The sequence below is a fragment of the Teleopsis dalmanni genome, chromosome 2 (assembly GCF_002237135.1).
Source record: "Teleopsis dalmanni isolate 2A chromosome 2, ASM223713v2, whole genome shotgun sequence".
NCBI lineage: Eukaryota > Metazoa > Arthropoda > Insecta > Diptera > Diopsidae > Teleopsis > Teleopsis dalmanni.
The window spans coordinates 180,033,596-180,050,108 of record NC_051847.1 but is presented as its reverse complement, the minus strand read 5'-3'; the positions used below and the strand labels follow the sequence as shown (position 1 = coordinate 180,050,108).

The 16,513-nt window shown below is 25.3% G+C and overlaps 1 protein-coding gene across 1 annotated transcript in view; it reads right to left on the bottom strand.

Moving 5' to 3' along the window:
• Positions 1 to 16,513, bottom strand: part of LOC119681518 (sodium/iodide cotransporter) — a 106,049-nt gene that overhangs the window by 69,986 nt on the left and 19,550 nt on the right. The gene's annotated exons all lie outside the window — the stretch shown is intronic.

The following is a 16,513-nucleotide window of genomic DNA, read 5'->3' as shown; positions in this document are numbered from 1 at the left end:
TAAACGACTATTTCGTTTTTCATATTAGTTTTTTCTGATAATACATATTTAATACTTTTTTATCTTCCATTAAAAGAAATTAAAAACATTATAATATTTAGTATAAAGCTAATATTATAAGTTATATGATAGTTTATGTCTACTACATTATGGTCGGTAAATGCGAATAAATGTATGGCAGCAACGTTAGGACTCTGATAACTGTGGCTGACGGATCGCAAAGTTCATTACAGAGGTCTAAAACTCGCTAGTAAGGGCCTTCGAAGAGGTCAACTATTACCTTATTCAGTTCTTGTCTGGCCAAAGATATATCAACAGCTACCTCTACCGTATGTGCAAAGTAGTGATACGCAATAGCATGTATTGGGGAGTTGAGGATGATAACGCGAAGAACGTGTTCTTCAAGTGCAATAAGTGGCTAATGAGAAGTGCTAGCAACGAAAATATATTTAAAGAAAAGTACATATGCTAAATTATGATTATTTATTATTTAATGCAATCAATGATTTTTAATTAAAGAAAAGAATTCTTAACTTTCAATTTTTATCCTCTTCAATACATGTTTAAAATTAAAAAATTTTTTATAATAATATTTCTGCAGCTGTAAGTGTATAAGTTGTGTAATCAGTTTTTTGTTGGGTAGGTTATAGATTAAAAACGATAATTTTAGGGATCCCTTTCAACATATTGGTTTAGAAAAGTTTAAAACTATTAGAAACCATTGATGATAAACTCTTCACAGAGAGGTTTTTTAGCTGCTAAAATACTTCAAAAGAAGCTAGTATATGTTTATATTTTTCATATAATGTGAATGTGTACCTGTGACATACTATTGGGTTAACTAATCAATTACGAATAATATTCTTACAACTGGGAACCCAAAGAAGTGAAGTGTTAAACTATGCTGACATAATATACAAAGCTACTTATCAGTGATATCCCATTATAGATATTATTTTAAAGCAGATATTATAAGAGCTTTAAAGCAGTTGTGTTTGGCTAACTCTTCTACGTTACAATTGCCAGTAAATATCCTTACGACCGGGAATCCAGAAAAGAAAAATATGAAATTGCGTTGATATTCGATTTAAAGATGTTTATCAGTCTAAAACTGTTGTAGACCAAAAAGCATTATTTGGATTTAATTTAAGGGTTTTAAAGCAGTTCTGATTATTTACTTATATAGTATAATTATATATATATAAAGTAAGTTATATAATCTATATGGATAATAACTTCTATCTAAAAGACTGCAATGTTCAAGAAGTTCATAACATTTTGACATTTCCAATTTATATGAGAGACTCTCTTTTAATGAGAGATATTGAGGGAAAAATATTATATATCAGGACATTATGCAATAAAATGTATTTACATAAAGAATTTTTTCGTAGAGGAAATTTAAATATATATATTGTGGCAGATATATTTGGCTATAAATTATAAAAAATTCTGTGAAGTGAACTTTATTTTGTTATGTAAGGCTTTTAAAATAGAAAAGTGCAATAATGTTGAATCTTTTTTTGAAAAGCTATTTATAAACGTTTTGCTTATTCAAGAAATGTATTTACGGTCTAACTTATATTAAGTATAGATTCTTTATACTGAACACATTTAGAATTATATTAGTAAAAAAAAGTTTAATATGTGAAAATAAACTATTTTACAGTGCTTATTTAAAAATATATTTTGTGTATAAAATAAATAATTTTGTTATAAAATATACGAAAATTCCGTGAAGTGAATTTTATTTTGTAATTTTTGGATTGTAAAGTAAAAGAGGTCATAAATATTTAATTTTTTTTTTCAATACTTATTTACATGTAAACATTTTCTTTATTAAAAAATTGTATTTAAAATACATTTAAAATACATTTAATTTATGAAATAAATAAATTTTTTTATAAAATATACGAAACTTCTGTGAAGTCAACTTTATTCTGTAAATTTTGGGATTTTTAAGTGGAAGAAGACATAGATAATTAATTTTTTTTTTGTAATACTAATTTACTCTTGAACATTTTCTTTATAAAAAAATTGTATTTAAGTTTATATTAAAAATACATTTATTTTATGAATTAAATAAATTTTGTTATAAAATATATGAATATTCCGTGAAGTGAATATTTTTTTTCCAATTTTTGGATTTTAAGTGGAAGAGGACATAAATAATTAATTTTTTGTTTTTTTTGTAATACTTATTTACTTCTAAACATTTTCTTTATTAAAAAATTGTATTTAAGTTTATGTTAACTCATATTAAAATTTGATTAAAACTTCTTTATTAATTTTTGTAAAACATATTTACTATAAATATTAAAACGTCGTTAAAATTATACTAACTTTTTAATTTCAAAAAAAAACCTTAAACGTAAATGGTGATGAAAAGCTCTCATGTGCTTAATTGTTGTGGAATTATAGATAAATGCATCAGATTGTGTTAAGTTTAAAAACGCCGTAAGGGTTGCATATTTTAAATGCAAATAAGAGAATTTCTCTGTCGTACGTCGCAATGTACTCACATAAAAATGTTAATTTTTCATAAAAGCAACAATGCGCGTTCACTCATGAAACTCTCGTAAGCAACATATTTGGCTGTAGTAAAAAAAGCAGGTGCTATAAAAATGATTGCTCGATGCAGCAATTCACTTTTCAGATATTTTATAAGTTCATTATATATACTTTTTGTTGTAGCTGCCTTAAATGCTTGGAGTTGCTTTTGTTTTAAATGATGTTGCTATTGTATTTTATTCTTGCTGCTACAATCGGCGTTGTGATGGCGTCGTTGCTAGTTTCGGCGGCGTTAATATTATTGCAGCTCTTGTTGCGTGCAAACTTATCTCAACACTACACCATTAATATTAATTAATAATTATTAATAATGAAAGCTATTTATCAGTATGTTGTACAAACTGAAAATTAATTAAAAACGAAACTTTTAAAGAATGAAGTGAGAAATTGTTGTTGCAAATTACTCGAAAGAACGCCATATGCAATTTTCATGGCAGTTTAAGTACTTCGCACATGTTGTCAACATTTATCAATTGCTGATACAGCTGATGTTGCACTTATACTTATATGCTTTTGTTAAATGCATTTTACTGATGTGACAATTGCATTTTCAATTTCATTTTCATTTACTTTTCTTTTTATTTCACGTTTTTAATATTTTTTTTTATATATTTTTTCTGTACACGTTCATTGTGACTTTTCTGTTAAGTTCGAACTTTTACTTTTTTAATTGAAATTAAATTTTAAAGTAATTACATCAAGTCATGTCACCATTGAGAAAATATTCACGTATGTTTGCACAAATGTGAGCTTGACTTTCTATATGTGATTTGTTTGTTTGATGGAACAACAGAACTATAAAATTTTATTGTTTTATTATTGTCATCATTTAACTTAATATGTTACTTTAACATAACTTTGTAATAACAGTAGCAAGAATAACAGCAACAACAGTGCTTGTGCTTGTGTTTATGTGCGACTTTAAGTAGCGCAGCTGTTAACGCCTTGCCATTATATTCGCGCTGTCACTTAACAGTTCGCTTGTCCTTCTGCTGACTTTAATTCCATTAAGTACACAATTTTGTGTCACTTGTTTGTGTTGATGGCAAAAGTAAGAGGACAATTCCATAATTAAACAATTAATATTTTTCTGTTTTGTTTTTGCATGCAACAGGGAACAGGAAACAGAAAACAGGAAGCTTAAAGTTTTATGTAAATAAATATTCCTTATAAATAACAATATCACAGCGGTTCAGTAATTGATTCCGAAAAATACTGCGGGTTTAATTTTAAGTTGTGTACAATTAAAAATATACTTTAAAAATAAATTAACTTTAAAAATAGTTTCAAAAAGCAAATATTTAAGTACAAGATATAATATTTTTTTATAATAATTAAAAAAATTTAATGAAAATATTTAATTACAAAAAAATTTATAATTGAAATTGGTTTTTTAAATTGATTTATACCTTTTAAGTTGTAATTTAACATCATATTTTTCTGAGGAAAGTGACTATTATATTTTATAGAAACTAGTATATTTCATAAATAGGTTTTTTGAACAGTAGTGAACTGCAACTGAACAACAAAAATTCATTTTATATTATTTTTAATAAATTGAATATTTGGCTGACCCTACAGCTGTTTCGAGGTTTGCCAAATATCCCACATCAGTGGTCTTGGTAAGAATTCTAAATTTATTAATCATATTTAATAATTTTTGTACCACTAAAACTTTGAATAATAAATATATATAAAATTACTTACATTAGACAACTTTCTTTAAATTTTTGTACACCATAATGTATCTTCATATATTAAAAGTTTGCTCTGAAGCCCAATCTGCTTTTTAGAAGAATTAATAATATAAAATTTGATTTTGTGTATTTTAACTTTCTTTTGTTTTCTTTTTTTCCTATATTCAGAGATATATAGAAAAACAACGTGAAATATGAATTAGGATTGTTTTAGAAGTATAATATGTAAATACAAGTACAGTAATAAAAGTTCTTTCTATTGGATATATATATATATAGGTTACGAAAACATTATGTTTTATATATAATTCGACTAAATTTTAGCCGCTTTAGGAGCAAAAAAGTAGTTCAGAAACTTTTTTCTTCGCCTAAAATATTTTTTCATGTTAAGTTTACTTTAAAACATTTTGAAAACAAAAACTACTAATATAGATTTTATTTAATTTTTAATGTATTTATGAAAATTTCTTATTTCTTATATATATAACTTCTTCTTATATATATATTATTTCTTCTTATATAATATTTTATATATTATAAAATAAAATAATATAAAATATAATATGTTTTTTTTTGTTACCGCCAAATTACGTATACATATAACATACTGACAATTTAATTTATACACATTTGTGTGTGTACAAATAATTGATTAAAATCTATAACATTAAGTCATAATTATTATGTAAATTTAAATGTTAATGAACTATAATTAATTCTAAATGACTTACAAAAATAATTTTTTCATTTATTTGATTTGATTAATACAGAAATTCCTTTGACATCTTTAATAATTAGTGTGCAGTATTAATTAGTTTGATATAGTTAATTAATTGAATTGAATTCATCAAATATCTGACCATTTAACATATACGAATATTTTAATATTTTATATATTTAAGTTACTGCAGTTACATTTTAGTGAAATTTTTTCTATATGTAATAGTTGTTTCTACCATGTAATTACGACAAAATCTGTTTAAAGGGTGTAAAGGGTAAAAATGTGTACAATGTGGAGATAATATATACTTACAACCTTTTTTAATCTTTTAATTAAAATTTGTAATATAACAAATTGAATTAATGATATTATTCAATTATAATTATATCAATTATAATAAAAACGTTTTTTTTAATACTCTGAATTCTTAAAAAATTTTTAGAAATTAAACAGCAAGTACTTATGTAACAATATTAAACAATTAAAATAAAAATCCTCAATAAAAATAAATCAGATAATTCTAGTTTTACTGTCATCTTATATAGCTTACTGTCTCGCATAACAAAATAAAATTAAGATCAATTAAAAAATAACTATACTCGTATAATGAAAATAAACCAGGTAATTAAAGTTTTACTGTCATCTTATATAGCTCAGTGTCTCATATAACTAAAAAAAAGACATTATGAAATTAAATCATATAATACACTGACTTTAAATTCTCTTCTTTTATAAATTACTGTTTTATATATAAAAGAATTTAAGTTCAATTATACTTAGTGGTAATTTATATATATATAGAATATAAATTTATATTTTCTTAGAATATTAAACAATAATAAATGTATTTATTTGTAGCATCTAAAAATATATTTTTTATTTTGATGAAACAAAAAACAAAATATTTACGAAGAAATTTCTTTAAAATAATATTGAACCCTTGTGATTGCATTTGACACTTTCGGAGCAGGCACAACTGAGCGTATGAGCGACATTTTTTGTTATATTAGCAAAGAGAATGACATATGAAGCAAGTTATCTATAATATCGCGAAAATTCCAAATTATTTTATGTCAAATAAGTGTCGACTGATATAATAAAAATAATGTTAAATTTAGGTCCTATTGAGAATATACCGTTATGCTGATATGGAGAATAAACCATGTGACTTTTGGAGTATACAGCTAATTTTATCTATTGTGCGAGGTCAAAAGTATGTGGAAAATTTAAAAAATATTCTTAAATATATATTTTTATTGCGATTTAAAAGAATTCATTGAACTAATGTCTGTTATAAATTCTTACGTTCACATTGATTTATAATTCTTTATTTATTTGTATTACTTTTTTTTGTATTTTTGACAAGTCTTTTTTTTTAATAATAAAATTTGTGATTTTAGTCCAAGGTCTAAATATATAATATATATTTAAGAAGAAGAGTTTGTGATTGTGTTTTTTTCACTAAAATATTACATTAATTTTAAACAGTCTATCAAAATAAAAAAATATATTTTTTCTATTTTCTTCGTCTACTTATTCGAAAATATTTGAATATATTGCAAGAACATGACGAACAAAGAATAAGATAAAGTTGGTTTTCTCAACAAATTTTTAAGCAAAATTTCAAAATTTGATTATCTGACAGTAGATATCAGTTTAAGTATAACATTGTAAAATATATATATCTAAAATATGTGAATTTAAGGTGTTTAACCTTAAGAAAATTTCTTTGTTTGTTTAAAAAAAAAAATTTGAAGAATTAGATTTAATTTGTTTTTTTATTGATTCAATCAAATAGCAACAAACTTAGAATGTATTATTTTATTTATTTTATTATTGATAACAAAATTATATGACAATGAACTTTTTAGTTAAATAAATATCATCACTGGTATATGAATGGTTACATCAATGGGTGAAGAAAATAATAGTACACAGTAGTAAAATAAGAGTAACAGAATCAAGTTGGATGGAATCAAGTGTAACTACAACACAACAAATTGTGTTGGTAAGCATTTTTGATTGGAAAGCAATCAAAAAAAATTCTAAAAATAAGTAATTGTAGAACTTTAAGGGCAATAAAGTAACACACACTTAAGAAGAAACATTCTAATAAAAAAAATAGTCTCGTCATCATTCAAATCCTTAATCACTTTTCTGTTTCTGGTACTCATTTATATCATAACATTCTTATTTTAATTCTTATTTTAAGCTTTATATTCTAATTATGTTCTATAAGAAAATATACGTGATATGTGATAAGATTTAAAAATTGCAAAGAACTGTTTTTTGCCTTGAACTTAGTCCACTGTTTCTTTTCTGGAAACGTTCGAACTAAAACGTAAATACAAATTAAAAATATTGAAGATGTAATAATAATGATAATATATTCTTATTCAAAAGCATGCAATTTTTTATAATTATAATGTTTCTTAGATAATTACGTTAGTTATTGTTGTTGTTAACTTTAAATTTGGCAGTCGACAGCTTTAGGTGAAATTGGTTTATTGTGATACCACTATGAACCCTTTAACATTATCTCTTGTTGGTCCAAATAATAGTTAGTTCTATCTTTAACATTAAAAATGTGTTTAAAATGGTTGTGAATACACTATTTAATCATAAAACTTTGGTTGCCCTTAAAAGCATTTAATCAAACCAAAAATTATCTGCAATTAATGCAAAAAGTTAAGATATTATAAAGAGAGATACAGAGATAGTTATTTACTTGAAGAACATATAGGTAAAGTAGTCAAATCGAGTGCCAGACAGTTGTTGCATTTTTAGCAATGCGCTTAGAACATTTCAGATATATTTGTTTTCTTAGATACGATTTAGCAATAAATGCAATTTAATGTATAATAGTCAAGTGGAGGATTGTAATAAATTACCGAGCTTTACTAATTAACGTTGGGTGTTATGGTTCCAATTCGTTGGATAACTGCAAATACTGCAAGATGATTAGTATCCTAGGGATAAAATAGAAAGAAGGAAAATTAATATTTTTTTTAAGACACCTATGGGTCACGTCCTTACTGTAGTGTGAACATGACAATGCTATATTGCACTGATGTTTTAACTGTAGCTTATTTAAAAAATTAGAGTGTTTAGGAGTGATTAAGATGAGCAGGAAACGAAAGCTATTAATCACTTTCTATGTCATCTTGCTAGAATACTAACGAAATTAATTCAATGGCCAGAAGATTATTTCTTATTGGTTTGATAAGGATAATAAAGGTATCCAATCTAATTATGTTCATTTGCAAAACTAAATGACTCTGACGAGCTTTAGATAATACCTATTAAATACGATATATAATATAATATTCGTCGATATATATACATTAAGACCGAAAAGTTTTCGGAAATTCTCATTTAAAATTCGCGCGCTGTATATTTTTCGATATTTTAAGTTTATGTAGTTTGGCAGCACTGTCCTTAATTACTATGCCAAAAATGAGCGCGATCTGTCAGACAGTTCGTTTACGGCAGCTGTTGAAACCAGTTCACCTCAGTAGGGCGTTGCGAAAAAAACAATGGAAAAAAATATTGAACAAAGAGTTTGCATCAAATTTTGTGTTTCGAACGAAATTTCGTGTGCAGAATCGTTGCGAATGCTACAAAAGGCTTATGGGGAATCAGTTTTATCGAAAACTCAAGTTTATGAGTGGTACAAAGCCTTCCAGGACGGTCGTACGACCGTCGAAGACATTTCGCAACGCACTACTGAGGTGAACTGGTTTCAACAGCTGCCGTAAACGAACTGTCTGACAGATCGAGCTCATTTTTGGCATAGTAATTAAGGACAGTGCTGCCAAACTACATAAACTTAAAATATCGAAAAATATACAGCGCGCGAATTTTAAATGAGAATTTCCGAAAACTTTTCAGTCTTAATGTATATATATATATATATATATATTTATATATATCAAACACATAGGCATATCACATAGTTAAAAGAATATTTAATGAAATAATTTTTGAATAAGTTTTACTATGCAGACAGTAGCGTTCATTTGTATGTTAAATAAATAAAATTAGAAAACAAAAAATAGCTGAACTTTAGTGAAAACAATGCATCAAAGAAATAGAAAGTTAAGAAATAGAAAATAAATTTTAGGTTCATTAAATTCTCAGCAATGAAATTAAATATTGAAGCAGCAGATTGTCCTCAATTGTGGTCGCAATTTAGTAGTTTGAAAGTATGAAAGTAGATAACAATAAGAAAAATCTGAAAAATATTTTATTTTTTATTAGCAAATAACCTTTAAGCAATAAATGTACAAATAAATGCAAGTCAAGCAAATATGCGGAAAAGGTTTAAATTTTTGGTTTAAAAAAACTTTCGCAAATTGAAAAAAAAATTTAATACTTATGAGATATGACAGTAATAGTAATTTTTTATTTTATCATTCAAAATCTAGTCATTTTCAAGAAATAGAAAACAACTGCCAACAAATTGATATTAAAATAATTGTTAGTTTAATCCTTACTTTCTCAATGAGTTTTAATAAAAGAGGATTAAATCAATAGAGAATATAAAAATCTTTTGTCATTAAAATTGTTGATCAATTTAAATAACTGTTTTATATGGACTAAATTGTATGTAAAACTTATGGTTTACTCATCTACTGCACATTCATGTATTCAGCTAAATTCAAAGAGATACGAGTACGAGTATTGAAAAATGCTTAGCTAATGGATATCAGCCTTGAGTGCTTATAAAATGGCATTTACTTTTATTGAATTCTCGTAGATTTGTCCAAAAGCGTTTATTTTTAAAGTGATTGCAAAGCATTTTTCTTTATAGTACAATATTCTTCGTCTCTGTCATCTCATTGCTCTATAGTTTTTTACTTTAAAGATTTTATTTTTAATTTTTTATATTAGTGCTTTTGGCATCAAATATCAAAGAAGAAATTGCATTTGCATATAAGAAGGATTAGAGTTTTGTACAAAAGACGACAACTATACTATGCATAAACCAATATACGTTATATTTGAATTGATATATAAAACTATTGATAATAAACTTTTTGAAAAAAATATGCGTAAATATATTTTTAAATCCATTTTAAGACTCTTTTTCATTATTTATATTCCAATAGTTTTGAATTGATTGCAATATGTGTTGTGATTGCAAAAATCTATGTTATAAGATTTTTACTCCTAATACTATATTCGTTATATTTTATTTTAAAATTGAGAAAAAAAAATTATACTTCTTTTAATATATGAAAGCTTATATATACAAAAAAGTATTTATTTTTTATGCTTTTAATGGCGTTAAAATTTTATAAAAATGTGTAAATGCTTTAAGTAATTGAAACTGATTGATAGGTATCTGGCATTTGTTTCAGATACAAAACTAATGTTTTATCGCAATTGCCTCTTTTGCTAAATAAAACTGTGCTGTGAATAATAAAGTATGCAGAGTTATCAAATTGTTAAAAGCAGACTTCGTAGGGCACTTAAGTTAAGTTAGATACTATGATATCAATAATCATATTCTTTATTTCAAATAATTTGAAAAGCAATGCTTAAATCGATTATCTCCGATGTGATTAAAAAGCTTTAAAGCATAATTATTGAATAAATTATGTATAAGTACATATAAGTCTTACTATAATTAACCTGACTGAGCAGTTGTCTCAAAAGAACATGTCCTCTGTACTACGTGCATAAAAAAACCTTCATATTGGCAGAGATAATCTCAGCTTCAAATCAGTGATTGCATCGTGGCTTGATACCAATTGCCAAACAGTTTTGTTTTTAAATATCTTGTGCCATGTACTGGATCACTTTACCAACCCATTAGTTTTTTTTTTAAGAAAATATAAAAATAAAAAATATATATATACCATATATTATGTATTATATTTTATATATATAATATATAACAATAAAAAAAGACGAAGAATGTTATTAGAAACGAAGGGATAAGTTTCTGACTAGAAATTGTTCCGTTTTAAAACAGTAGAAACCAGGTGATTTCATGGATATGTCATTTTAGAAGAGAATAATATTGGAGGAACTCTAAACATCTTATTGTAAAATCATCTCTGTAAACTGTTTTATCGGGTAAGGTCAAGTCAGGTTACATGGTTGAGGACTATCATCCTTATTGATACTGTGACTCTCTACTGAACCATTACAATACCATTTGCAGTAGTATTTCTTCACTCTCTACTATTTTAAAAATTTTTTAAGTTTTTCAAAAAATAGGCTATCTATAATATTCTAGTTTAGATACTATTGTAATTATGAAAACGGAGCAATAGGAAAGGCAAAACTATCTGTCACAGTATCCCACATCAAAGCTTTGTTACCTGAGCTGTCATATTTACTTTTATAGCTTGTGTACGTATTTCACAATATGTCGACATTAATCCTATCGGAATAGCGATAAGATCCCTATTTTTGCTATGCAACAGGCTTAAGCTTCTTTAATTTCATCAAGGGAAAAACAATTTGGTGCTCATGGTTTCAGTTAAATATCTCATCTTATTGATTACGGGTAAATATCCTTCTTTTCCTGAAGAACGTTTGTGATCGTATATAGGTTCGTCAGTACATCAAGTTTTGTGGAAGCGAATAATCAAATATAATAAAGAAAAAGTAATAAAGAAAATGCAATATTTTTCCTCATATATAATTTTAATTTAATATTTATTTATTTTATTAAAATTTTCCATTAAGAGAATTTATACATGTTTTTTGGTCAATTTTTATCAATGACAGTCCATTCATTAAAAAAATTAATTTATAGCTGTTCAAGATTTTTAAATATTCTGATTTGTGTTGTTCAAAAAATAATAAAAAAATAAATAAATTAATAAATTAAATTTGTTGAATCTGTTAACTTTATCGCAGCTTTAAATATGAAAGCTGTTGAAATTTAATTCATTCATTCTTTATTTATGTTTGAAAATTTAATTGATTTGCTTATGGTATATTAAAGATTAAAGTATTATATGAACTCGTAAGCTATTCAAAACTATTAAAAAGCTTTAAAAGTAATTAGTCGCTAAAAAAAATTTCATTATTAAATTGTTTTTAATCATTACCAACACATGCAAGTATGTAATATATCACTAGTATTTTTTTTTAATAATGTAATAAAATATTAATTGCTATGAATTGCTTTTAAAAGTTAGTGTGTCTATACAAAGTGTACTCTATAAACCACAGTATAAATATTTTAATTAAATTGTATCATTTTATCTTTTTTTAAACTAGCAGCGGTAAAAACATATTATTTTACATGTTTTTTACGTAATGAATTTATATCTTTTTTTATTATTTAAATAATTTTTATTATTTATTTAATTAATAGTTTTTATTTGGTAATATTTAAAAAAAAATTATTAACCCAGGAAAATATTATGGTAATGTTTATCGTTACTAATTGTTATTATGTATGTTCATTTATTTTTTTATATTATTCAAAAATTATACTAAAATATTTTTTTTTTGATTTTTATATACTTTGCATGTATTTTATATATATAAGGTATTTATATATTTCATGTGTTTTTGTTATATACATTTTAATAACTTTATTAATTTTATCACCGAAGGGAATGAATATAATACATGTTATAAAAGAATCTTTACAAGTTTTTTTATTAAATTATAAAGAAAATTAATTTAACCATTAAAAACAATATATTTAAAATATTTATATGTGAAAAAAAAATTTGTAAGTTTATCAATACCATTTAAAAGTATAAATTGTTAGAACTGTGAGTACAAGATGATCTTCTAAATGATTGAAAATATCTTCAGTGAAATAATGCCAACTAAGTAATGTATTAAGAATGCATGAAAGCTGCAGTACAGCTGTAAAGTTTTCTCTAAGGAAAGCTTCCTTATAGTGGGTTATTCAGGTTCTCTTATCTAAGCTCCTATCTCACAACTTACAGACCATCGATACTACACAATTTTGATAAATGATTGTTCGTTTTCTTCTTTGGAAAGCCTTCTAATGGTGACGTATTTAGGATCTATCATTGAAGCTTCTTCTAACAATTTATAGATAATCAAAACAATAAAATTTTGATATATTTTTTTTAAATTTTGATATATAACTAATAATGAAACTGAAATGATAGAAAAGTTACTTTTATTTTTTGGGCAATATTTGTATTTATATAAGGATCTAGAATTTAATATTAATAAGATTATAATTTTTAGCACATTAAAATTGAAATCATATGGATGCTTATATTAATAAATCTTCTATTAAATTGTAATATAATTATTAAATATTAATATAATTAATATAATAAATTTTCAAAAAAAAAAGTTCTTGCTCCTTTGGCGTAATCCTCTAACTCTCTGTATAATTAATTTGGTGAACTGCAACAAAACTTTGACCAAAAGTAATTTCCTGTATATTCAAAACATAATCCTCTAACTATTATAACTAACTATTATAATTAATTTAGTGCACTACAAAAACGTAATTAAAAAAATAGTTTTTAGTATATATCTTCTTCCTTCTTGTCAAAATCCTACCAAAGTCATTGTCTTCCAATATATAACTTTCGTTTACTCAACAAATGATTTTTATTTGATTTTGTGCAATGTGATTTATATCAATTTGTTCTAGCTCTTGTTTACTAGTATCAGTTGAATTAAAACTAGTACTACCAAGTATATATTTACTTGATCTTCAACTAATTCCTACTAAGTGTTGTATTTGATATAAAGTTTACTGATTTGGCAGTTTCACACTCTCTGCAAAATCTTAGCAGAAAATTGGTTTTAGTTTGAGTTGAAGATAATGGCTGATCAAAATACATGAATAATATTTCCTAACCAGATATTTGAGACTACTTGCAGTGCTTGCCGTTACCGCACTTCAGATCTCACATCCATATAAGAGAGTATAGATTTTACGTTAAAATCTAAAATGTTAATTTTCGTTTAGAACCTTGAATTTGATAAGCTTTATATCGCTTTGACCATGCCAGACCATTTGGATATTTGACTCTTGACATTTGTGCTATATATGATACAAATTTATTTTCGTACTGCATATATTTACAAGAATACTGAAATGCATTCACGCAAATAAGTGATATTAATATATAAATATATGTGTGATAAAACACTAAATAGAATGTATAAACAGATGTATAAAAAAAATTTATAATAATTATATAAAGTTCCTAACTCGATGAGTGCTTGATAAAATCAAATTAACCTTAAATTCTTTGAAGTGCATTTCTCGCTTACGAACTGCACTCATCGAAATGCATTTCGTGCTAACTCCTTTTGAGATATCGTATTATCCTCCTTTAATGTTATTGAACTCCGGAAGTACATGTTCGTTCGATGTGCTTTCGTGCATTTTATTGTCACACAACCGACAAAAAAGTATTTCGACTCCAGATTTTTAATGTTCATTTTGGAATTGCAGCTCTCGTGCTAGTGGAAGTAATTCACCAAACGCGACATCAACAAAATCTACTGAATTTCAGCACAAATTTGATTTCAATTTGAATTTGATTTGATTTTCTGCGATAGCGTTCGTGTATGAAATAGTTTGATATTCAGTTGGGAAGTTGGTAATAAAATCAGGTTATAAAAGGTTATTGCTCTCTTAATTTGTTTACTTTTTACATTCTAGAGTGCAAATATTTGGATGGAAGAGGGAACAAATATTCCAATCTTAAAATTGCTTGAAATCGGTTCATATAAAATTCTAAATTAATAGTATATAGTATACACAAATTTTAAATGCACTAAGAGATTTATATGTGTGAAGGAAGACTTATTGAGTTTAATTTTAATGAGAATGAGAATAAATATGTATCTTACATTATATACTCCTTATAAAATCAAATTTGTCTTTGATGTGTAAAAAATTGTAAAAAATAATATAAAATACATAATATAAATATTCCATATATAATTGATTACGTTGTATACTTATTTCGATGATTGAAGTAAAGTAATTAGTCTTCACCAAATATGTGTTGGGAGTCACACTAATATCGCGGAAAATTATGCACCAGATGAGCTGACCCGACAAGGCACTGTTCTTATAGAAAAATTATTAACACCAGGAAAATTAAACTTTATATACATGTCAAACTTTATTAGAAATAAAATGGTTGTAAAGACAAATAATGACACACTTATAGTATTAGATACTTTTTATGACTAAAGTGTAGGATATCGCTACTTTTATTCGGTAAAGTATCGCCGCTTAGTCCGATTATTTTTTATGTTGTTTGATCCGACTATTAAGGTTGTTCCTAGGACGTTATCTTAATATCAGGAAAATGTTTAAAGTAATGATCAAAATCGATAGTTATGTAACAGAGTAATGAAATTCAAGAGGTTAATATATATAAAAATGTTTAACAGACAAATGGAATTGCATCAATGAAAAATAAACTTGTCTGATAAGGTAATAAAAACAGTATGTTTGATAGCTTTGATTATATTATAGATGATTGTAAAAGTATCTTGTACCAAATGGTTCAAAATTAGTGTTTTGTAAAGAAAAATTGGAGCATATTGCTTTCAAGTTCATGAGCTGAAATATGAAAATAAATAGAAATCTTAATTCCAGTCGCAAGCCTACAGAAATGAATGCATGAAGATATGATTGAATTGCACCTATGAAAGGAAAACATATTATAAAGTAATAAAAGGAATATATATGAACTGATAACAGTATTTTGATAATTTTGAAGTAGTTTTCTAAGGCTACTTTTGCCAGGATATTTTAAGTTGCTGACTGTAATATGAAATATATTGAGTTAAGCAGAGTTTGCAGAAATTTACAAATTTATTCTTTTTGTTAATAATCTAAAGATAAATAGATATAAATAAAGAGAATGCTATGGTTTTATTATACAATGTGATTGATGTACACTCATTTGCAGTTTTCATCGATTATATCGATGAATAACTTTGTGGTCGCTTACTTAAGTTTGCTTTTAAAAAGGATTTCACCGAATCCTGAACTTTAAAGAAAATCTTGAATGAGTAAATGTAAGTAATTATCAAATATTTTGTTTCGTGTTTACAGACCAACATGGATACTTTTTCCGACACTCTATATGAGTACTTACAGCTGATACTTTTAAATAGAAACAATAATACTCTGACGTAACACTACTTATAATAGGAACAATAGAGATATGCGGCGGAAATATCTAAGTTTGACTTAAAACATACATCAAAAGATGTAAAAGACTAGTAAAAGATATAAAAGACTTGCTATAAAATAAACTTTAAATTAAGTTAATCTATATTAATTGATAGTAAATACAATTTCTCTTTGTACTTCTATGGTTAACATAATTGGATCTCACAAAAAGTGTTGTCTTTTGGTTGTATTTGAAATAACTGATTGATGTTCATAGTAACAGGTTTACGTTACGCTCTGGTAGAATCTTTGGAAGAAGCTGTCTTGTTGAGAATGCGTAATAAACTATTTAGCTCTTATAAGGGTATTTTCTGATTCTCTTAAGACAAAGAATTACAGTCTAATACATTT